Source organism: Leopardus geoffroyi, chromosome B3 (genome assembly GCF_018350155.1).
Source record: "Leopardus geoffroyi isolate Oge1 chromosome B3, O.geoffroyi_Oge1_pat1.0, whole genome shotgun sequence".
Taxonomy (NCBI): Eukaryota; Metazoa; Chordata; class Mammalia; order Carnivora; family Felidae; genus Leopardus; species Leopardus geoffroyi.
This window is the reverse complement of record NC_059337.1, coordinates 98,695,190-98,718,994: the sequence shown is the minus strand read 5'-3', so window position 1 is coordinate 98,718,994 and position 23,805 is coordinate 98,695,190. Positions and strand designations below refer to the sequence as shown.

The following is a 23,805-nucleotide window of genomic DNA, read 5'->3' as shown; positions in this document are numbered from 1 at the left end:
TGCCTTGGGGGAGCTACAGCATCCTATGTGGGCACTGAATTTCACTAGATTTGTTTAATTACTTTGGAGGAGGTAAAGCCCATGTCTTCTCCTGCAAAGCTATTTTCGTATTGAGCAGTGAAAGACCGGTAAGATCGAAAGACAAGCACTCAGGAGCCACCGAAGTTGCTTCAGCAGGTGCCTTCGGGAGACGACACTAAGGCCGCCGCTGCAGCATAGAAAGAATCTGGGGTGACCGTTAGGAGCAAGTGGTCATTTCCTCCATGCAGGTGATCCTTCTGCAAAAGGGAGCAGCCCCTTCCTTGATCTACTCAGGATGGAAGGCATTTTCCAAAATCCATCTGGGACAACATGACATTCTGTGTGGCTCCCAGTTTCTATGAAGCAAGAAGCATCTCAAACTACATGGATGAGCAAGAAACGGGAACAACTGGTGCTTAATACAAACCCACAGAGGGAGCTAGTTCACATCAAGGTGGGGACCCGATCTGTTCACTAAAGACAAAGGTACCAGGTGAGCACAAGGAGGTTGCATTTTGATGTGTATTTGTTTGAGCCATTTTTCAGAATTTATCTCACATCAGAGACTCTTTGTGCAAACTTTTAATCATCCTGGATGTAGGATTTTTATTGAATGGTGTCAAATAACATATAATGTACATCACTGGATATGGATAAGTTATGTGATGTCTCTGGAAGGGGGTATCATTAGTAAGACTTACATTGATAATATAATCATAACCAATCTCTCTAAGGATTAAATTTGTCCTTCCAGCAAAGGCCCAATGAATTGGAAAGGAAGGAAGGAAGGAAGGAAGGAAGGAAGGAAGGAAGGAAGGAAGAAGGAAGGAAGGAAGAAAGGAAGGAGGAAGGAAGGAAGGAAGGAAGGAAGGAAGGAAGGAAGGAGGAAGGAAGGAAGGAAGGAAAGAAGGAAGGAAGGAAGGAAGAAGGAAGGAAGGAAGGAAGAAGGAAGGAGGAAGGAAGGAAGGAAGGAAGGAAGGAAGGAAGGAAGGAAGGAAGAAAGAAAGAAAGAGGGAGGAAGGAAGGAAGAAGGAAGGAAGGAGGAAGGAAGGAGGAAGGAAGGAAAGAAGGAAGGAAGGTAGGTGATATGTACAGCTCTCGCTAACAAACTTAAGCATCGCTTTAATCCTGTGTAATTTATTGTCATGGAAGCTAATAGACTGGTGAGGAGGGGGGGTTCTACCCTGTATTTGTGAAGCAGAACACTGTGTTGTGATTTTTAGATCAGACACAGGGAGGCAGCAGTGAGCCAATGAGGAGCAGGAACAATGGGAACAGCTTTGAGCCAGAAAGTTTGACTCTAGACCAGGAGAAGCCAGCTAGCTGTTTAAAATCATTTAAACCAAACAGAAACACATTATTTTAAAAACTTTAAAATCAAACATTAGCAGAATTTACCGTTCTAGCATATGTTTTCTGCTCCCTGTTAGCGCTTAATTTCATTCACTTCCCAAATGTTTTGCTTTGCTTACTCACAATTTTCTTTTCTTTTTTTTTTTTTTTTAAGATTTTTTATTTTTCAGCAATCCCTGCTCCCAACGTGGGGCTCGAACTTACAACCCCGAGATCGAAAGTTGCATTCTGTACCGAGACAGCCAGGCACCCCGACAATATTATTTTTTAATCCATTTAGGAGTGTGAGCATTTTAAAGCTGACAAGCATCTTCCTTACTGGTCCCAGTTGAAGCCCCAGGAGTGGATCAAGATATTCCTACCCCAGGAGGGCACAGAAGGGTGCAGAAGGTAAGAAGGACCGCCTTAGTGGAGAACCCACGGTGGACTGGAGCTGACAACATCGTTAGAGCAAATTGGTTTCCAAGGGCTCCTTTTTAAACGAGGGAACGCAGCCGCACTACCTCTGCCTCCCCAAAGAGGATTCATCTCATCCCTGCCTGTCTGAAACCTGGATGCTGCAGGCTGGGGATTTCGTAAACAAAGGTACCACAGCCACCCACCTTTACCCCCCAAGCCAGGGCGCAAGTGAGAGAGGCCTGGAAGCAAAGGGGGGGGGGGAGGAGGGGGGGTTTGCTGAGGGCAGGCTGGTCCACAGTAAAGGGCAGGTTGGTCCCTTGGGGAGTTGGGGAATGACACCCCGTAAGGGAGGGTCTGGGCTCCCTCTCCATGTGGCCCCAGAACTGCCCGCATGGAACACCCAGCACGGTCCCCTCGGTGAGCCTCACCCCAGGCTTTTGTTAGGCCGGCAGGTTTAGACTCGCAGCGCTGCCCCGTCTCCCCTTCCCTTCGCACAACTGTTGCTTCCGCTCGCGCTCGCCAGAGCGCGGCCCTCCGGGTGCTGAGCTTCCCTTCGTCCCGCAAGGTCAAGTCGCTAGAGCGCTGCTAGCCGCAAAGAGGGGGCTGGGGAAGGTCGCACCGGGACTGAGGCCCCGCCTCTGCTCCCAGGCCCCAGCGCCCAGCCCTGCCCTGAAGCTGCGGGCCCTCTCTCAACCCACCTCGGACCCCCCGTCCCCCGGGGGGCATTTCTAGATGGGACCGTCCCCGGCCGCCCGCCAGAAATGCTAGGCCCTCCTCCTGCTGAGTGGGGGCCATTTCTCCTGCGGGAGCCGCGAGGAAGAGCACAAGTTCGAGGCCAACCCCAAAGCCTGCTCTCCATTCTGCGCCTCTATACCCCAGGCCATCTCTGATAGAAAGGGTTCCTTTACATGTTATATTTTAAATCATTTCTTTGTCCGCTGTTAAAAAAAAAAAGTGTGGTAGCATGTCCATCCGGTTTGTCTCTCTGGACAAATCCAGGCGTGATTTCACTTTCTGATGTTTTGAGCATGCTTGCAAGTGTCAGCCTCCCTGGGGGTGCGAATCTGCACAGAGGCAGAGGGTGCCTCTGGGGAATAGGAAGTTTGGGGTTCGGGGTTTTTTTCTTTTTTGTTTGTTTTGTTTTTGGGGGCTTTGGGGGTTTTTTTTGTTTGTTTGTTTGTTTTGTTTTTTACTTTCTCCCCTTCTGCATTGTTTCATCTTTTCCCAAGACACGAATTATTTTGTACTGTTTGAAAAGGAAAGAATGAGGACAGCTCTAACTAAAGTCAGGGCCATCGCCATGTTGGACGTGCCCTCAGCCAGGGCCCCACACAGCAGGTTTTTCTCTTCCATTCTTAAAAATATGCTTAAATCCTTGCTCCTACTGCTGTAGTCTCCTTTGCTAAAAGAGTATTAAGAGCATATCCTGTCCTTGGATGCCTGTTTCCTGAGGGTTTCCTTGTCAGTGGCTGGTGGTGGAGAGTCCTGCCCACTCCCCGCCCCCCCACCACCACACCTCCCAGACCCTATGTTACATTTTTCTCTTTTACAGAAGCTTCATGCTATCGAGCCCCAGAACTGGCCAGGGAGGGATTCACTGCAGACAGGACCATGCAGAAAAACAGTACAATAAGTCCGTGTTGTATATAATACTTTGAAAAGCAAATTGTCAGGAGAGTAGGAGAGAACTGGCTTCTCTTTATTTAACACTTTGTCCTTTGATTTGAATTCTCTCTTTAATCCATTCAGCCTCTACACACTTGCTGAACACCCACCCGCCCTGTGCCTGGCTCTCTGCAGTTTCTGGGTTACAAACAGAGGGAGCCACCTCCCACACCTAGAGGGCTGCACATTCTCCTGTGGGATGCAGCTAAGTGATGGCTGGGTAGGGGCCATGGAGCCCAGAACCCTACCTGCCCACCCCCAGGCCCCCAGCCCATGTTCCAGAAGGTTCTCAGGAGGAGGAGGTGCCTGAGCTGAGTCCTAAAGGACCAGTTGGCCAAGCAGAAAACATGAGAGAGGTCATTCCCCACAAGGGAAACATGAAATAATACCAGGGTCCCTCTCTTTCTCTGCTTCTCTATATACTATGGCCCCATTCTGAATACTTCGCACGTGTCCTATCACTTCGTTCTCAGAACTCTGTGAGGCAAGCATTCTTACGGCTCCATATTAAAGCTGAGGTCCCTGAGGCCCAAAGGATGGAGTGATTCTTCAAGGTCACGTCCTTCATGAGCGGTGCAGCCAGCATTTGAACTGAGGTATTCTGGCTCCAGAGCCCTTGCTCTGACCCTCAATTATCTTCCAGTTTGGTAAACTCTAGAAGTGAGAGGTGGCTGGAACAGAGTTGCAGGAGCGGGGTGGAAAGGTGGGCAGAAGCCACGGGAGGCTAAGGAGCCCAAATTGTATAGTGAAGACGGGAGAGGATTGGAAACAACAGGGTGTCATTATCTGATTTGGGTTTTAGAGAGATTTGTGCTTCCAGAAGGATTGGTGAGGCAAAGCCAGGGTAGCAGGGAGGTGGCCGTGAGCAATCAAATGGACCAATGAGATGGTCAAGCTGGGTGGAGAAGATGGACGAGTCTGAGCTCTACTGAGGAGACAAAGCCTGATACTCGGCACCCGGTTTAGGTGACAGGATGGAGGGGGGCTCTTCTCAGGCATGCTGGGAACACTGCAATAACAAGATTGGGCTTTGAAGAAAGGGGAGGAGCCAATTAAGCACCTGTGGAGATTCCATGTGGAAGGAAGGCCCCTAATTAGGTCAGTGGCAGGAGCAATGGAAGTAGGAAAGTTCCTCAGATCATTTTTTAAAATTTTTTATTGTTTATTTTATTATTGAAAGAGAGAGACAGAGCATGAGTGGGGGCAGGGGGGGTGCAGAGAGAGAGGGAGACACAGAATCTGAAGCAGGCTCCAGACTATCAGCACAGAGCTGGATACAGGGCTCAAACTCACAAACCATGAGATCATGACCTGAGCCAAAGTCAGATGCTTAACCAACTGAGCTACTCAGGTGCCCCTCTGAGATCATTTTAAAGCAGGTCTTCTTAGTCTGGATAGACCTCAAGGGGTTTGTAAACCTGTATGGGAGAAACACTATATCTTTATTTTTACTTTTCTCTTACTAAAATTTATCATATTCTTTGATGATTAATATAAGAAAATTACATTAGCAGTATGTATGGCTTTGTCATCAAAAGAAATCACAGATTTTTCACATCGCATTTCTCCAAGAATCCCTGAGTATCATTTGTGGTCCTCATTACTTTAAAATGATGGTAATTAGGGGTGCCTGGGTGGCTCAGTTGGTTTAGCGTCTGACTTCAGCTCAGGTCATGATCTCATGGCCCATGAGTTTGAGCCCCGCATCAGGCTCTGTGCTGACAGCTCAGAGCCTGGAGCCTGCTTCGGATTCTGTGTCTCCCTCTCTCCCTGCCCCCTCACCCACCCCCCCCCCATGCCACCCATGCTTCTGTCTCTCTCTCAAAAAAAGTAAATGAACATTAAAAAAATAAAATGATGGTAATTACACCTGACATTGGATCCAAGTATTTAATACTGTTAGTGTATTATTACATGTATTACCATATCAAAACTTTTTATAATTTCAGAAGCCATATTTCAAAAAGTTATTTCCTTTTTGATCCTTTGATTTTGTTTTATTCTCTAAGAAGCATTATTCTAGAAGCAATCCAAAGTCTTCACCATACTGCTGAGAGGTCTAGTGATTCAATAAAAAAAAGAACATCTGGCTTAAAGATAAAATAAGTAATGCTTGTTAATGATTGGAAATGGGGAGTGGGGGGGGGAGGAGGAAAAGAAGGAGGCTCTAAGAACACCTGGGTGATTGATGGTGACACCTTTCACCATGGACAACACGGAGGGAGGAGAGGTTTGGAGAGGAGGAGGAGGGTCTTCATTTGTGAAGATGTTGCGTGTGAGAAGCAGATGGATCTTTCCAGCAGAAAGTTGGAAATGTGGCTACAAAGTTCAGGAGCAACCATGGGAATAGAAATCTCGCTGCAGAGTCAAGAGCAGAGACTTGTTACCGAATGAACAGGCATATCCAGGAATAGCATGAAGATGGGGACACAAGTGGTCTGAGCCGGAGCCTGGGGGACACTGGTAGGTACTTAAGGGAACCCGGGGAGGAGAGGGGGCTGCCAAAGAGATCAAGATCAAGTGGAGTGGTCAGAGGGGAAGGAGGTGAACCAGAAGGACTGGCCCTGGGGAGGGGCGGGGGGCACGACAGAGAGGATGCAGGGCAGAGTGGTGTCGACATTTGCAGAGGCACTGGAGAGGCCCCATAGGAGGCGAACCAATCAGAGGCCAGAGTCTGGCAGTGGTGACTCCAGGGGACAGTTCCCTAAACCTGCAAGAAACCAGATCTCAATGTAGTGAGGAATGAGGAAGCCAAGGCCGTATATATCAGCTTCTCTTTCAACACTGAAAGAGACTGGAGAGAGAGGGAAGGAGTCAGGAAACTTCTAAAACAGAGGTGGGCAGGAAGTGGGTGGCCAGAATCAATGACACTTGTGAGCACGCTTGTGGTGTGACAGGGAAGAGCCAGTGGAGAGCAAGGACATGGCCATCCAAGGGTGGGGACATCAGTGGAGGTAAAGAGCTACTGGAAGAGGTGGGTGAGAAGGGTAGGAGGCCAGGGGCCATCAGGCTGTAAGTGGAGGGAATGAGTAGGGCCATGTGTTCCTCTTCTAGGACAGAAGACATGAAGTATAACAGAACGTACAGCTCAGTCTGGATGAGGTGAGAAAAAAAGCCAAGGCATCCCCTCCTTCCTCTTTCCTCCCGGTAGAAGTGGATCAGGGCTTATGGGCCTGAAATACACGTAGTTTGGGAGGAGGGCCTATTTAAGAAAAAGAACACAAAATTTATAAAACCAAAATTAGGGACAAAGTGGATATTATTTAGAATGGGAAAAGAAGTCACACACATTATAAATTTTTTAAACCCAGATACATGCCACAAATACTATAAAATTCAGAAAATAATATGATCTATATTCATTGGCATGCCTCTATAATATTATATTTGGCTATATATATATAATATTTGGCTATATATATATATAATATTATATTTGGCAATAAACTCTGATCGATCTCTAAAATGAAAATAATTTTGTAATATTTTCTAAAGGGAGAGTAGAAGAAGAACTCAGCATTTCTTCTGATGTGGTTTGTGGCTATTTGTTTTTTTAACGTTGATGGATGGGATGCATAAAGCTTGTGACTTTACACACAGACCACTTGCTGTTTGTAGTTCTGCCGAGGGCTTCTGTTCTGCAAATGCAGGAATTACACTTCTCTCTGATGTGATTCCAATTAAAAAAAGAAAAGAAAGTGTAATGTATGTCTTAGCTTGGGCTGCTAGAACAAAATACCGTAGACTGGGTGCCTTAAACAACAGACATTTTACATTTTATGTCTCACAGTTTTAGAGCCGGGAAATCCGAAGTCAGGTGCCGGTATAGTCGGGCTCTAGTGAGAGCCCTCGTCCTGGCTTTCAGATGGCCACCTTCTCTCTCTCTGTGCTCACATGGCAAAGAGAAAAAGAGCAAGTTCTCTGGTCTCTTCTTTTTTTTTTTTTTTTAAACATTTATTCATTTTTGAGAGACAGAGAGAGACAGAGCATGAGGGGGGAAGGGGCAGAGAGAGAAGCAGACAGAATCCGAAGCAGGCTCCAGGCTCTGAGCTGTCAGCACAGAGCCTGACCTGGGGCTCGAACTCACGAATCGCGAGATCATGACCTGAGCCGAAGTCGGATGCTCAACCGACTGAGCCACGCAGGCGCCCCTCTGGTCTCTTCTTTTAAGGCCACTAACTCCATCATAAGGACCCCATCCTCACGACCTCATCTAACCTGGATTACCTCCCCCAAGTCCCATCTCCAGTTACTATCACAGTGGGTGTTAGGACTTCAGTGTATAAGTGGTGGGGGCACCAACATTCAGTCCATCAAAATGCACTGGTAATTATTAATGTTGCCTTATGTAGTGTGTTCCTGACAGGAAAGGACTTCTGTTTTGACTGTGTCCTGAGAAGCGGATCCTCTACTTACGGTTTTATATATCAGAGGATTACACCAGCTTCCACAGACCAACTTCTGGCTCTATACGTTTTGCACCCCGTTTCCCCCTCTCCCCCACCACCTCTGTTGTCAGCCTGCACAGGACACATTCCCTCTACCATGTCCTGCCTCGCACCTATGGCACAGTGGGTGGAAGGAAGCCTGGGAGCTGCCTCCACACCAGGACGATAAGCTCTCACTGAAACTGATGTAGAAGTGACCAAAACACATAGATGTTTCCCCACTAAACTCAGACCAAATGTGTCTCCCACCTAACTTCCTCTTAGCTGAATCCCCAAGTGCCCACAGCCACCTCGATGCTACCTAACACAGTGGCATCTTAGACAGTGCAATTAAGATGTCTTACTTTCAAAATATGTGTATCTTACTTTTGCAAGCACATTGCTGAGGCCTCTCCCAGGGCCCCAGAAGCAAGTGACTTCTGCAAGCAAGGAGCTTTCCCTTCAGGGTGATTCTGTCCCTGCCTAGAGGGCACAGGCCGTGAAGGTGAGGGGTTGTAGCAATGGTTGAGACAGCTACGAAGTTGACGATCGTGTAGTGCCTACCAGGGGAAATGTTACTTGTGTCTTCAGTCATTTCATCCTCTTAACGACCCTAAGATGTTGGTACTAAGAAAATCTTCATTTTTACAGATAGCGAAACTGAGTCATAGAGAGGCTAGGCCACTTGCCTGGGGTCACGCAGGTAGTAAGTGCCGGGGATTGGAATCCAGGCAGTCTGGCTCACCCTCGCACCTAGTACAGGAAGTAGTCTCTCCACAGCGTAGCCCACAGTTTCCACTGCCTCCCCAGGATGCTGCCGTCCCACCTGTAACTTTCTGACAGTATATATTTTACTTATTTGTCTATTTTCTGTCCCTTGCTACTAAAATACAGGCTCTCTGAGAGCAAAGCTGTTTATTTGGCTCACCGCTGTATCCCTGTACCTGGAGCAGAGCTCAGCATACAATAGCTATGTAGTAAATATCTTCTGTTTATCTTAAATTCTTTAATATTCTTCTAAACTTCTTAATAAGTAATCTATTGGAAAACTGCAAAAGAAAGTGAAAATAAAAGGAAATACACACCCTCAAAATGGGGAAAGTTTGGCCCATATGAAATCCAGGGGAGAAAATGAACTTTATTGTATATTTTGAGTATATATTATTATATGTATTATATATATATATATATATATATATATATATATATATATGTGTGTATTATATATATATATGTATATGTATACATAAATATATGTATAATACATATATGTATAATATATATTATATGTATTATATATGTATATGTATACACACATATATGTATAATATATTATATGTATTATATATGTATGTGTATACACATATATATGTATAATATATGTATAATATATATTATTATATGTATTATTCAGTACAGCTCTAAGTATCTGTGGTTCGTGTTATCCAGGTCAGTTTGATTTTACGGGGAACCATATAATTGGTCTTGAATTTTAGATGGTCTTGAATGCCTAGTTGAGGTTTGAAATTCAAAATGTGTATTAGCGTGGTATGTGATTTTCTCCGGCAATACTCATGGGCCGAAGAAAACAGATGAATGGATCCAAAGTTGAGGATTTGTTGACTGGCTGTGCCATTAAGTCAAAGGAGTAAGGAGATTGTGTCAGATGAGGAGAATGTCCTTAAGACCAAGAGGGCTGGGGGCCATTTTCTGGGGCGAGTGAAGGCCAGACACCTTGGTAAGAGTGAAGATGGGTGGGATGGGGGTGTAAGAGAGGAAGGACATAGGGTTGAGGTCAGTGGAATTTCAAAGTTCAAGATGTCAGAAGTGAAGAAGTTCTAGGTGATGACAAGGTCTTGTAACAAGAGAGGGGATCTTGATGACAAGTGAACAGAGCTCTCAGATGAGTCATAGGATATGAGAAAATTTGATATTATGTGCATTAGGCACTAATGTATACATTTATCAGCGTGAGCCATGATTTATAAACTGTAAAGCCAGCTTTAAATATCACATGGTATTTTTGTCCTAGATATGTAATGTCATTTATTCTCAGAGTTCTAACTGCAAAATATTGAAATATCACACGATATTTAAATATCACCATCTCCAAGAGTCCATGTTTGATTTAATAGACTTTATTTATAATAATGCTAAAACCGTGATCCTCCCCAAATTAACAAACTAGGACACTGACACCATCTCAATTCAGTAGGCTCATAAAGTTGGGGCTGTTTTGTTTGTCGAATGTTTGATTCTGTTCATTTGCAGATAAACACACACCAAGGAAATGTTACTTCATAGCTCCAGATTAAAGTCCCTTTTAAGATGATCCTGAAGAATCCATATTTTATTCAGTGCTACACGCATCATAAAAGAGCTGTAGTCTCCAGAAATTCACTCTCTGAGGCTCCAAGACCCTCAATAAATGCATAAAAATAATGCTAAACAATGGTAGGGTGGAATGAAAGCACTTATATCTCCCAGACACCCTGTCCATGAAGTGCTCCAATTACAAACATAACCAGCTGATTTTCAGAGAAAACAAAAAACGTTACGAGGTATTCTGCAGTGGCTTTCAAAAAAGATAATAGAAGCTTGAAATTGGATGTAATGTCCAGCGAGGAGTAAGATTTCAACTTCTTTCACTGTCAGGTGCAGCTGGGGATAGGCAAAGAAATGTTTTGTTTGGTTTTTCAGATTTGTTTTTCATCCAGTACTTAGCCTGAACCATTAAAAAAAGATACCAGAAATCCCAGATCAACTGTAGCCAGCAAGGAAGCGGATTTTACTTTAAGGATATTCATAATAAAAGAACCAATCTGTGTGTTAATTAAATTCACCTGAAATGATAAGACTTGCAGAAATCTTTCAAGGTGAAGCCTTTCTCAAAGGCTTTCTACCTTGCACACTTTCCAACCGGGGAGTAACTAAGCAATTTCTCCTCTTCCTGCTTTGGAGGGAAGACTACCCCTGGGCAGTGTAGAAGTTAGAAGTGAAGGAATCCAGGCACCAGATCTTACATGTGAAGTAATTTTTAGATATTTTATGGAGCTAGGGAAACAATTTTGCCCTTTCCATTTTTTCCCGACTGAGTTTCCCATATCTCCAAGACAGATGGAACACATGTAACAAAACCAACCAAATGCAGAGAATGCAATCTGGGGTATTAAAAATAAAATCTTTTCCAAATCTTCACAGGCTCCTTTAAAAACACTTCTACTCGAGTGTTAAAGCAGCTAACAGAGGTGTCTAAAAATGGAAAGAAGAAGAGGTGCCCCAAGGGTTCTTTTTTCAAAACCAGTCAGCATTAATATTTACTTCTCAGAAAGGGCTGTCTATACAATCAGCAAATATGACCAAATTTAGTCATATGGGGATTGAAGGTGATTATAGCCCGGAGAGCTTTCCTTTCAGAATCCTTAAATATAAAAATGCTGAATCTAATCCCGAAATAAGGCAAAGAGGCAAATGTAATTAATACCCAGACAGGGATAATGTTAATATTTCAACGGACTCCAAATAAACATACAGTGCCATTATATTATTCAGAGAAAGTAGTAAAGAACATGGCTAGCTGGATTTTGACATTGTATCGCTTGCCCTCACTAACTATAAGCTCTTTATTATGGAAACATTGTAGCTTGTATTTTATAGTTTCATAGTATTTAAATTTTATATTTTCATGATATTTAAATGTAGGAACCTATCAGTCCTGGCTCCTGGGTTTTTAATTTCCTACGTAAAACTAATTTATCCTGAACCGTATGTAATTTCAGATTTTCTAGGAGTAGATTAACCTCACAAAATTGTGTTCAAATATCACTATTTCATTGCCATCATCCAAAGAATACATCAATATTCAATTAAATGTAAATAAAATTAATTTTTTCTCCTTCTTTTTTCCACCGGGGCATATAAGTAAATTGTTTGAAATGTATTACTGATGGAAATTAAATGTAAATTACTTATTTCTTAGTTTGCAGAGCCTCTGTGCACTGGGAACTTATCTGGGCACTGGGGATATAGCCACGACCGAGGTGAAGAAGGCCCAGTCAGGCTAAAAGGGGATTCTAGCAAGAGCCCTGTAAATAAGCAAATGGATGAACAAGGCCATTTCACATAGCAGTGAGTGCTGTGAAGGAAGGAAGTCTGCTAATGCTGTAGAGGGTGCCCAGAGAGGGTGAGGGGCAGGGAACAGGGTGGTCGAGAATTTGGAGACAGTGATGTTTGGATCAGTGGAGGGGAAGGAGTCAGCTATGCGGACAGTTGGGGGCGGAAAATGCAGGAAGGAGTTGGGTGTGTTCATATAACAGAAGTGTGGCCAGGGGGGCTGGACTGGGGGGAGGATGGGGGGGGTGGCAGCGGAGAGTGGTGAGAGATGAGAGCCAGGTGTTAGGCAGAGACAGCTTTCATAGTAAAGGTTTGGAGTTTATTCTAAGAGTGAGAAGCAGCCATAGGCACTGCCTGCCTTCTTTTAAAGATCTTTAAAAAAATTTTTTTTTAACGTTTATTTATTTTTGAGACAGAGAGAGACAGAGCATGAACGGGGGAGGGTCAGAGAGAGGGAGACACAGAATCCGAAACAGGCTCCAGGCTCTGAGCTGTCAGCACAGAGCCCGACGTGGGGCTCGAACTCATGGACCGCGAGATCATGACCTGAGCCAAAGTTGGCCCCTTAACCGACTGAGCCACCCAGGTGCCCCTTAAAGATCTTTTAAAGATCACTCCGTCTCCTGCGAGGCAGGCTGATGGGACAGGGGCAAGAATGGAGGCAGGGAGACCAGCCGGACTGATGCAGAAGTCTAGGAGAGTCACAGCGGTGGCCCCAAGTAGGGCGCTGGCAGTGGCCATAACGGGGATGGTGACACGAGTTCAAATTCGAAACAGATTTTAGAGATACCAACCTAAAGGACTTGCTGTTAGTTAACTGCATTTTCCCAAACTAAGTTCTCCCTCTTGAGCTACATCTCCAAAGCTTTTCTGAAACAATTTTAGGGCCAAGCTCCTGGCCCTCGGCTCCTTACCCACATGCATATTCGTGCATACCTTGCAGGCCTCGCGAAAATACATCTCAACCCTCTTAAATCAGCCAATCCGAAAGGCTTATCTAGCCTTCCTTCCAACGAGCCAAGTGCACTTCAGCTGCTTTTCTGTCTGTAGATTCCAAAAAACGACTCTCCAGACAGCCTTTCCTAGGCCCTTCCACCCCAGACGTCTAGAGAAATCCCCGAACGGTCATTTCATATTTGTGCAGGACTTTTCCTGTGCCCCAGACTTCTGCCCCTGTGGGGCCTGTCCTACAAGCCACAGCAGCCGCTATAACATTACCAAGGCCCGGCTCAATGTTGGGGTCTTCACCGGGCCTCGCTTCCTTCACACAGGGTGCAACCCTAAGCGTTGCCGTGTTACAGTTGGGAAAACCAGGACCTAGATGTGCTTTGCAAATTGTGAGACATCACCCAGCTGGGTTTTCAGTCAGGCGAAGCCCACCTGGACTTCTTAACCTCTTGTTTCTCCAAGAACGGCCGTGCCGAGGGCTTGGCTAAGCATCACAGAATACAACTCTGGAGCCAGATTGACTGAAATTGAATCTGAGTGTCACCACGTTTTAGTTGTGTGACTTTGGACAGGACGCTTAACCTCTCTCTCTCTCCCTCTGGGCCTCTGGTTCTTCATCTGTAAAGAAGAGATGGTAAGAATACTGCCTCCTAAGGTGAGGATTAAGGGAGTTACTAAATTGAGCTTAGAATGGTACCTGGTGTAGAACCGGTGCTACGTAAGTGTTAGCTGTCACCCTCATCATCCTCCGGTCCCGCCCACAGAGGCGTCACCCTGGTTCCGTATTTGTGCATCGAAAATTCAGCTATGTGATTGTTGAGCCACTACCAAGCCCCCTGGGAAGGTGTGAAGGTGGATGTGGTCAGGAGAGTGCATGGTGAGGTCATTCCAGGATAGCTTGCGGGGGTGGGCAAAGTGATGAGGTGAACTCAGAGCTACAGAAGAGACACTTAATAAGTTGTGATTCATTTACTCTGAATAATGCATTTGAAGTGAAGACATTTTTTCAAGCATTCTCTGGATTAAATTACTTACTGTTCTGAGGCTCATCTCTCTGAACAGGAAGGGTGTGCGGTCGACAGAGGGGAGCCTGTGTTTTGCAGGAACTCCTCAAGTTGAGGTTCTGCCTTTACTTTGTCATTTCCCTACAGCTTGTAGGATGCTTCCCAGTTGAAATAAACTAGAGTTGCCTGTGGTAACAACAAATTTCAGCAGCTTCATATGAAGGTTACTTCTTGTTCATGCTACAGTCCCCCATAGAAGGGGTAAGGTCTAACTTGTTGCAGTGATTGAGGAACCAGATTGGCAGGGGCTACATCTTAACATGCCTCCCTGATCATAGGAGCAAGAGAGAAGGGGCGTGACAAAATATATGTTGGCTCTTGAAGCTTCTACCTGGAAATGATCCATCATTTCTTCTTTAACTCATCTAACTATTATCTCATATTTCTTTTGTCAAAGCAAGTCAGGGGCGCCTGGGTGGCGCAGTCGGTTAGGCGTCCGACTTCAGCCAGGTCACGATCTCGCGGTCCGGGAGTTCGAGCCCCGCGTCAGGCTCTGGGCTGATGGCTCGGAGCCTGGAGCCTGTTTCCGATTCTGTGTTTCCCTCTCTCTCTGCCCCTCCCCCGTTCATGCTCTGTCTCTCTCTGTCCCCAAAATGAATAAACGTTGAAAAAAAAATTAAAAAAAAAAAAAAAAAAAAAAAAAGCAAGTCATATGGCCATGCCTGGGCTTAAAAGGGAGGACGTGTGTAATTTTCCCACAGGGAAGTGCCCCCAAATACTTGGGGACAAGTTACCACAAGGAGTTAACTGAAAGTTAACAGAAAACCCATGTAAAAACAGCTTAAATAATTAAGGGGTTATTTTCTCACACAACAAGACATTTGGAGATGGATCAAGGCTCACGTTGGTACATCCAGCAGCTCAAGGATGTCTTCAGGGACCCACTTCATCACCATCTTTTTACTTTTCCATCCTTAGGGTACCAGCAGTATCTGTCTTCATGGTCACAAGATGGCTACAGCAGCATCAGCCATCACATGCAGACAAACAATATCCAGGGAAGAATAGTAGTGTCTGCTTTCATTAGTCTCATAGAATTGAGAGTATCTTTCCCAGAACCTCCAACTTACCTCAGGTCCTATTGGCCAGAATTGAATCACATGAAAATGACTTAGCCAGTCATGGGCAAGAGGGATAAGACTGCTTCCTGGGATAAGACAAGACTTATTTTCCCTTTGCAAAAACAACTCTGATTTCTCTAAGAAATATGCCACTGAACACAAGAAATCAGGAGAGTGTAACCCAGTTTTACCAATTCTGGGAAGCTCCTTTATTCAGAGTGTAAATAAAGAGGGACCACAATTCCCTTCATGAAAAGCCTGCATTTGTGCTCACATAATTATTCACAGTTGAATAACTATGGGCAAATAAAGCAAGCAAAACAGGCATCTAATAGGGAAGGATCATTTACCTAAGGGTCAGGGAAATAAGAAACTACTTTGGATTGATATTACATCCATCTCAAAAGAGTTGACCAAAAGAATTCACCACTCTCTTTCTTTGTGACCAACTGCAGCCTAAACACTCTTCCTTCATTGTTCACCCACCACACTTTATTGCCTTTATCTGTGTACCTGTCTGTCTCCAATGGCAAGACTATAAGCTCTTTAAAAGATGTGACCTGTTTCATCTATTTATTCCTGTGCAGGCTAAAAATAATAATGGATAACATCAATTGATTGTCCACTGCCCTTTCTAAGTTCTAAATGAATTGATCTCCTTGTAATACAACTGTCCCATGAGGCATGTGCTATTGTGCTGTTATCTATGCTTAATACATGAAGAGGTGGAGGGTCAAAAGGTTAAGTCATTTGACCAAATGTACGCAACTGTTAAATGAGAGAGTTGAATTCCAAATGAAGGTAGCCTAGTTGGGTTATGGGTAGCACATCTAACCCCAAAATGGGTGAACCTAATATGCTTTAATATACAATATGAAGGTGAGAGAGAACAGGAGTGAAGGACAGGAGATACCATCTTTTATTTACATGCAGAATCTGAAATCAAGTATGATAGACTTAAAATCCCCAAAGGTAGAGATCATGTATGTCTCCCTTGCTCAGTATGGTGTCTCTAACTCCTACTACACTTCCTGGCACATAGTAGGTCCTCACGTGTTTCTGGAAGTGGGGGAGGGAGGACTGGAGGAACCAAGGGAGGAAGGAAAAGAGGGAAGGAGGGAGGAAGAGAGAATGAATGAATAAATACAATTAATGGCCTCTTTCTCTTGTTCTTTGGATTTTCTACCTTCTCTTTCTGTATCATTTCTATGGGTAACTTGGTTTCTAAAATCTTTAACAGCTCACCTAAGATAGAAGGATGTGTTAGTTTCTCTAAGTATCAAGGGTTCTCAAAGAGAAGACTCTAAATGTAACATTGTTACAGAGTCAGGAAGCCTCTATGTTGCCCTATAATTCATTTGGCTTTTGAAACAACTTTATACTCATATAGATTGTTCCTCAAACTGAAACACTTTTGAAGAATTTGGACTTGTGCTTTTTCTTCTTATTATGCTGCTTGCAATGTCAATACAATTCATGGACATATTGATTTATTTCTTTTTAAATCAGCTCAAGCCCATAAACAAACGAACAGCAATAATTAAGGAAATAGCCACTGTCAGTTGATGGAACTGTTTCTTAAGGAGTCCCTCCTCCAGCAACGTGTTGTGGTAGACAGATAATAGGTCACAAACACTGAAAGCGCTATTTTTCTGCTTGTATTTCAGTGCCAGCATCATAGGGCTCTGCTTTCATAGATTGCTCCGAACAGTCACACAGATGTAATACATCAGATCTAATCTTTAAGCCATGTCCACCCCACTCTAGTTTTAATCAGCAAAATAAAATCCTGGCGAAACTGAGTCATTACACTGTTGTGACCAGTGAATGTTAAGTGTTCTTATTCTTAGAAGGTATCCAGGTTTCTATGGTTGATTTTGTTGTTTTGATTCCTATCCAGAGAGCTAATTTTAAAAAGTGTTTCTTTGGTCTAACCTTGAACTGGAACTTCATGAGTCTCTGAATATTCCAGTTGTTCCTAATATCCCTTTTTTTTTCTTTGTTCTTTATTCCCAGATGACTTTTCAGATTTCATTCAAATTTCTTTGAGTTATTAGGGATTATATTTTTTTTCAGATGTCTCATCCAATTTCAACATATCTAAAAATGAAGTCACTGATTTCTCTCCCCCATCTGTCTTTCTCTCCTCCTAGGTTCTGTCTCTTGGTTGATGGCGCCATCATTCACTCTTTGATCGAAACCAATGTTTAGTCACTTTTGATGGCTGTTTTCCCACTTACATCCAGTTAGTTGATAAGTCCATTCATTCAACCTCTAGATCCATCGTTCCCTTTTCATTCTCATGCCCTAAGTCAGTCCCTCATCATCCTCACCCAGAATATTGCTGTGACAATCACCCCTCCCAACTGGCTTCCATTGTTTATCTCTTACCCCACCGACCCATTCTTTATATTTCCATCCAATTATTTTCTTTAAAATTTTTTAATTTTTAAAGGTTTATTTATCCATCTTTGTCTGGGAGGGGGGGAGGATCAGAGAAAAAGGGAGAGAGAAAATCCCAAGAAAACCCACACTCAGGGTGGAGCCCAACATGGGGCTCCATCCCATGCCTGTGAAATCATGACCTGAGCTGAAATCAAGAATCAGATGCTTAACCGACTGAGCCACCCACACGCCCCTCCATTCAATTATTTTCTGAAAGGATGTATCATGTTTCTTCTCTGCTCAGAAACCTACAATCACTCACTATGGCCAATTTTTTTAAAGTCCAAACTCCTTAATAACATTCAAGACTCATCTTCACTTAACTCCCAGCCTACCTTAGCAGTCCCATCTCCCATCAGTCTCCACCATTCCCTTCCTTAGTGCTGCACATGTATGTACTTTCCTCAGGTTTATTGTGACACTTCTCAGTTCTGTCTGCCTGGCAAAATCCAAATTACCCTTCAAGGCCTGGCTCAAATACCCTCCTTTTATGGAAAGGTCCTTGATCTCCAGGCAGAATTAGTCAGTCCTTCTTTGCTGTCTTAGCATTTTGTTTCTGTTCTTATGAAGTGCCTGTCTTACTTAGGTCAGGCTCCCAGAAGCAGATCCTGAGAGGAGGATTTGTAGCGAAGTGTTTTATTAAGGAAATGTTCCCTGAAGAGATTGGCAAATGAAGGAGAGAAGGAGACGGACAAGAGAAAGGGACTGAGCAAGAGTGTCTTTAGACAGAGTCCCAGAGGGAGTTCTCCACCTCATTCGGTAGGGAAAGCCTGGACATTAGTTTGTTTCCTGCTGTAAGGCCAGGCGGCTGAGCCTTTTTATCCCTACACTGAACAGTCACTGGTAAGCAACTCAGCTCCCAAGCACATCCCACTCTCTGACTGTGTACACAGTACTCAAGGGCAGCCACTCCAGGAGAGCCATAGGTGCAAGCCATTGGAAGCAAAAGTATGTCAGAGCTGATGGAGGAGAACAGGAATGGTAAAAAGGGGTCCCCAGGCATTTGAGAAGAGGCAGACCACGTCAGCTATCCTTCTCACTATCGTCTATCTTGTTTCTACCCATGCATCTCCAGCCCCAAGATAGTGAATTCCTTGGGAGAAGAGACCCCTTCTTAGTTGTCCTATTTCCCTACAGCAGAGAGGATGTTACCTCCCACCTGGAAAGTCTTAAATAGCATTTATTGCTTCAAATTGAATACTCCTTTTGTAGGTCTTGTGCAACATTTGTGCTGCTACTGATCATATTGCTGAGATTTTTTTTTCCACCTGAGCTGGTTTTAGCTCAATAATAAAAGATAGAGAGGGCTTCTGGGGTTTCACAACCTAAGGCTCAACTTTTCACCTTGCGCTTTTCTTCCCAGGGCCACAATTTGCTCAGCATATCTCTTCCTAAATTCCAAGACAGGCTTCTTGCTCTGTTCAGTCAAGACTGCCAACCCAGGAAACATTTTCGAAAGATCACAGTCAACGTGATTGCCAAAAGAAGAAGTTCTTGGCACGCAAAGAACCGGGTTCAATATGAGATGCCAGATGGCGATTTCAACTTCAGCTGAATTCCTGCTGGAAAAAACTGTTTGAACTGCAGATGAGAAAAGATGCTATGACAAATTTCCAAGTGTTAGGAACTTCAGAGGGAAATGGCAAGTGTTGATACACCCCCCCCCCCGCCCCGTCCCTCCAACCACACGCACACATACCATAGAACTACTTACTACCTGCATCTGGTAGTTAAGATTCCCACAAAGATGCCTCTGCTTTTTAAGAAGATTAAGCCATGTCTTGATTTTTACTAATATTAAAGTATATTAACTGAGTCCATTGAAAGCAAATACTATATGATTCCACGTGGTGTTTTTCAAAGGATGTGTCCCCTTAGCATCTGCGGTGAGCTTTTTTGGTATCTGGAGGTGGTTCTCATTCCTCTCTACTAATAACTCCATTATTAAACCAATTAATAATCAGCATGTCTCCCCTCTCTATTTTCAAATTACAGGGACTATATATGAACTATAAATTGATGGTGCTCTGCCTGGATGCTCTTGGGTCCCTGACTTACTGGTGCAGGAGATCGAAAGCCTAGCTCCCCTGAGTCAAGTCAGGGCACATTCTGGAATGTGGTTTATGCTCCAGAGCTCCTCTCCAGATCCGGATGAGGTCGGGGCTTTGCCTGAAACTGGACCCTCGGCTGGCTCCTTCTCTTCTGCTTTCCCTGTCTTGCTCCTCCCTCCCCTCCTTCTTCTCTTCTCCACCACGCTCCCTTACAGAATGAAGGAGTATCTCTTTAACAACATTCTTGCACACAAATCCTCATCCCAGGGTCTGCTTCTGGGGAAATGACTTAAAATTCTGTGCAGTGGAAAATTTCATTTCATGCTGATATAAAAAAAAAAAAGTTATTTCCTGCTGATAGAGTCACTGTTTCTGGAGCAAGGAATGTATGCATATCTATTTTATCAATCAAAAGCTCAGAAGGAAATACTGGATGAACTCAAATTAGGTATTTGGAGAATAGTTAATAAGAAGACTAATTACAAAGGGGTGGGCTGGATCCAGAGAAACAAGGATAGGGCCTGCCTGGAAACTGGTAACAGTGGGTGCTGTTACCAAGCCCCACTGATATCTGGAGAACTGGTGACAGAGTTGTGTGGAGAGGGCTGTGGCAGAAGCTGTGGTCTCAAGGGATGCAACCAGCCTACAGAGACCCTATAGGGGGCAAGCTGGCCAAATAAATACCCCAGTCTCATGCCCCTTCATTCCTCCAATCTTTTGCCAGTGACCCCATGAGCTGAACCTAATGGGAAGCCAGGTGCAAAAGGGCCCCTTCATGCAGTACATCTAAGCTGGCCTCTTAGGTCATGGGGCAGGTGGAGAAGGGCAGAGAGGGCATCCAGAGGGACAAACAGAAGCTCTCCAGCACACCCACCTACCTATTCCCCCCCCCCGCCTCTCTCTCTCTCTCTCTCTCTCTCACACACACACACACACACACACACACACACACACACACAGAATTTGCCTGTTCTTGACTTTGACCTCTGAACAGACACACATAAAATAGGCCCTAATTTTTCTCTCTGCTGATCTTGTTTTCTTTTATCTTATTTATAGTTTAGGGACCCAGAGATAGGCTGATGATGTTGCTCATCACACAGCCTATCAATAATCAAGAATCAGAAAAAATATATTTTTATTTTTTATTAAAGTCTGGGTGTGGTATCTGGGCATCTCCACAGTAGCCCCCAAAACCCCAGCCTCTAAGATGGCATTTTTTTTTGTAGATTGAAATATGACTCACAGAGCTCACTACCATAAAATCTATCATCACTTACACCTCCATACTTTGGTGGAAAGAGCTCTAATTTATATCCCATACCCATTTTCTCCCAATTGAAAACAAAATACAAATCAAAGATTTATGTGGGTTTTTTTTTTTTTTGGTAATAGCATATTTAATTTCTTTCTCATCAATCCAAAAATTCCCTCATTATTCAGTTTACTCCCAAATGTCCTCATTATTGGAAGCGATGCTCTCTTACTATTGGTCTCATTTTCTGTTTCTGAAATGGTCATTTTCCTCCCAAGCAGCTTTGGCCTGGTTCAGAATAGAAAGCACTGCAAAATGTGCAGATTGAAGACAAACGGTCACTCCGTTACTTCAAGGTCTTTGAGATTAATCATGGAAAGCAACATCCTGGTCTTTGGGATGCTGGCAGGAGCTGATGAGGGTGAGATGAAGGATAGATGATGGAGAAGAACCACTTGCACAATCCCCAGAGGACAGGCCTTCTGGGCCCCTAGCTCTCTCTCTGCTGGGTGCCCTGCAGACCCAGATACAGCCGAGCACAAAACAGGTAGGCTGTGGGAGCACGCATTAACAAACGGCCTGCAGGGCTGTCGTTGCTATGTATTAAAATCTTATATTTTAGACTATTGTCTTCTGAAATTTTATTTTTAAGATACTATTGGGGGGGGGTGTCCCAAGGTTTTGGAGGATGGTGATTTTTAAAAATATCTTGAGGGGCGCCTGGGTGGCTTGGTCAGTTAAGCGTCCGACTTCAGCTCAGGTCATGATCTCACGGTCCGTGAGTTCAAGCCCTGCGTCGGGCTCTGTGCTGACTGCTCAGAGCCTGGAGCCTGTTTCAGGTTCTGTGTCTCCCTCTCTCTCTGCCCCTCCCCTGTTCATGCTCTGTCTCTCTCTGTCTCAAAAATAAATAAACGTTAAAAAAAAATCTTGAAACACTGTGTTTCATTTTGAGGCAGCTGTTTGCATCATCCACAAACCCTCCCGGAAGATAAGTGCCAAGGGTGGTCGGTCCAGCCTGAGGAGTCTGATGCAATCACTGTGAGATCAACTTGAGCAAGGCCCCTAACCGTCACAAATTCCTTGTGAGAAGGAACAGGGTTAGATGCACTTAGAATCTTCTTCTTGTTCTAACATTGCACTGTGGGTAGAGTAGCCATTGGCCACATGTGACTAGTCTGAATTGAGACGTGCTGTCAGTACCAAATACTCACCTCATTCAAAGACTTAGTACAAACACTAATGTAAGTTATATCATTAAAAAGTTTTGATATTGGTTACATGTTGAAATGATAAAAATTTGAGTTTGTATTGGGCTAAATAAAATATAACAATTCTACTAACTCACTGTTTAAAATGTGGTTACTAGAAATTTTGGAGTTATACATGTGACAAATACTTATATTGCATTTCTATTGGACAGAACTATTTTTAAAATTTATTCAGTTGTTACCTATTTTAAAATATAGGTTTCTGGATTCCAATGTCTTCTGGATGCACATCAAAGTCTAGAAAACTTAAAGGAGTCTTGCTTGGGAAAAAATATTACATCATTTTCCACTCAAAAGTCTTTTTTTTTAAAAGGTAAAAATGTCATGTCATGTTGGCCAAGTGTTCAAGAGATTGTGAGGGGAAAGAACACCAATGTTTCTTAAACTAGAATTTCATTTTCTTTTACTTTGAGTGAAGCTGGAGTGTCAATCTTCGGGCACTTACAGTTTTTAGAACAGTAGGACGTTTCCAGATTCCAGATACATGAAAATCAGTCCTTGCCAAAGTGAAGAGCAGACCTCCTCCCCTGCCACGCACACAGGCAACATCTCTTCTCCATGTGAGCACCAACCAAGTGTTTGGAAAGCACCTAAATGCTCAATTCATGAGCTCCAGAAAGCACATGTCCAAAAATCACTTCCTGCTGTGCATTAGCCATTGGGTCAACTAAAAGACAGTAGACAGAGACAGGGTATCAAATATTCCTTAGGACTGATGAGCTGGGCAGAAAGAGCAGCACAGAGGAGATTCACAGGGGAGCACGTAAGAGTTGAGTAGAAGGAGGGTAGGTTGTCTGGAGACACTGAGCATCCATTCATCTGCAGGGATCAAGTGGATGCTTGCCTACCAGGAAGGATATCTAGGACCCGACACGGAAGCCCATGGGCTGAATGACCTGACAGAAGCCATGTTTTAGGGGACTCATCCCTCTCTTCCCTCTCATGCTATATATGCATATCCTCCCAATTGGATTAGATTAGAATCCTGTGCTACCTCACATTATTCCCTTACTCTCTCCTGTGCATGTTTTTACTTCCCCAAGGGAGAATAATACATTCAAGGGCAAGAGCCAAAGTTGATGGTTCTTTTGAATATCTCATGATTTCCAGGACAGTAGTAGGCACAGACTATGTACTTAGTGCTTACTTTAAAATAATAATAATAATAATAAAAAATTGTGCTGAATCCATGTATCTTCTTCTTTCATATATTTCATGAAGGAAAATGGAGAATCATAATTCCAAATAAGGGTTCTTCAGGGGCAAGAGTGTAAATCAGTTTGCCTTCTGTCTCCTTCCTTGGCATCTTCCTGGGTTCTTAACCACCACCATTTTGTCACTGACACTTTCTCCTAGCCTTTGACTTACATATCTGGATGGAACCCAAGTTTCCCCTTTCCTCCTTTCACCACCCATTTCCTTGGGTTCTTGGGGGACAATATGATGTCCCTTTCATCCAGACAGTCCCTGGCTTGGACTATAACTGATAATCTGCTTTAACCATTGAGCCCCACCTGAGGCAGCTTTGCAACTTACCTGAAGTTTGTTCTGATTAGTTCACATGGTCAGAGAAATAAGAAAAACATTTATTAAACAAGTGTAGAAGCAGCTGGGAGTTCTACAGCATGACAGAAGAGGTGTTTTGTTGTTGCTGTTGTTGTTGTTGTTGTTATTTGTTTACTGTGCTGTAAGAAATAACTTACATCCAACTGTGACTTTGGGTTAGGGTAGAATG

General features: G+C 43.8%; 1 long non-coding RNA gene across 2 annotated transcripts; it reads left to right on the top strand.

The window, feature by feature from the left end:
• Nucleotides 1-1,116: 1,116 nt before the first annotated feature.
• LOC123583822 lies at nt 1,117-22,142 on the top strand. Of its 2 annotated transcripts, XR_006705005.1 has the most exons (7): nt 1,117-1,959; nt 3,912-4,034; nt 5,739-5,901; nt 6,493-6,540; nt 8,760-8,842; nt 18,860-21,349; nt 21,759-22,142. It is a non-coding gene; the product is annotated as an uncharacterized LOC123583822 (long non-coding RNA). The 2 variants fall into 2 exon arrangements; XR_006705006.1 differs by lacking the exon at nt 5,739-5,901.
• The last annotated feature ends 1,663 nt before the right edge of the window (nt 22,143-23,805 follow it).